The sequence below is a fragment of the Lucilia cuprina genome, chromosome 5 (genome assembly GCF_022045245.1).
Source record: "Lucilia cuprina isolate Lc7/37 chromosome 5, ASM2204524v1, whole genome shotgun sequence".
Classification (NCBI taxonomy): domain Eukaryota; kingdom Metazoa; phylum Arthropoda; class Insecta; order Diptera; family Calliphoridae; genus Lucilia; species Lucilia cuprina.
Window position 1 is genome coordinate 46,626,138 of NC_060953.1, and position 1,118 is coordinate 46,627,255.

Here is a 1,118-nt window from a genome sequence, read left to right on the forward strand (position 1 = left end):
ATCTCTTATAGTTTTCGAGAAAAACGGACTTTTATGTTTTCACTCAAATATCGGATTTAGTAGGAAATAAAAGTGATCACAGGATTCGCTTGTTTTTGCTCTATTACTTATAGTTTTCGAGAAAAACGAACTTTTATGTCTTCACTCAAATATCAGTTTTTAGTAGGAAATAAAAGTGATCACAGGATTCGCTTGTTTTTGCTCTATCTCTTATAGTTTCCGAGAAAAACGGACTTTTATGTTTTCACTCAAATATCGGTTTTAGTTGGAAATAAAAGTGATCACAGGATTCGCTTGTTTTTGCTCTATCTCTTATAGTTTTCGAGAAAAACAACTTTTATGTTTTCACTCAAATATCGGATTTAGTAGGAAATAAAAGTGATCACAGGATTCGCTTGTTTTTGCTCTATCTCTTATAGTTTTCGAGAAAAACGACTTTTATGTTTTCACTCAAATATCGGTTTTAGTAGGAAATAAATGTGATCACAGAATTCGCTTGTTTTTGCTCTATCTCTTATAGTTTTCGAGAAAAACGGACTTTTATGTTTTCCCTCAAATATCGGTTTTTGATATGAAATAAAAGTGATCACAGGATTCGCTTGTTGTTGCTCTATCTCTTATAGTTTTCGAGAAAAACGGACTTTTATGTTTTCACTCAAATATCGGTTTTTTGATATGAAATAAAAGTGATCACAGGATTCGCTTGTTTTAGCTCTATCTCTTATAGTTTTCGAAAAAAAACGGACTTTTATGTTTTCACTCAAATATCGGTTTTTGATATGAAATAAAAGTGATCACAGGATTCGCTTGTTTTTGCTCTATCTCTTATAGTTTTCGAGAAAAACGGACTTTTATGTTTTCACTCAAATATCGGTTTTTGATATGAAATAAAAGTGATCACAGGATTCGCTTGTTTTTGCTCTATCTCTTATAGTTTTCGAGAAAAACGGACTTTTATGTTTCCACTCAAATATCGGTTTTAGTAGGAAATAAAAGTGATCACAGGATTTGCTTGTTTTTGCTCAATCTCTTCCAGTTTTCGAGAAAAACGAACTTTTATGTTTTCACTCAAATATCGGTTTTTGATATGAAATAAAAGTGATCACAGGATTCGCTTG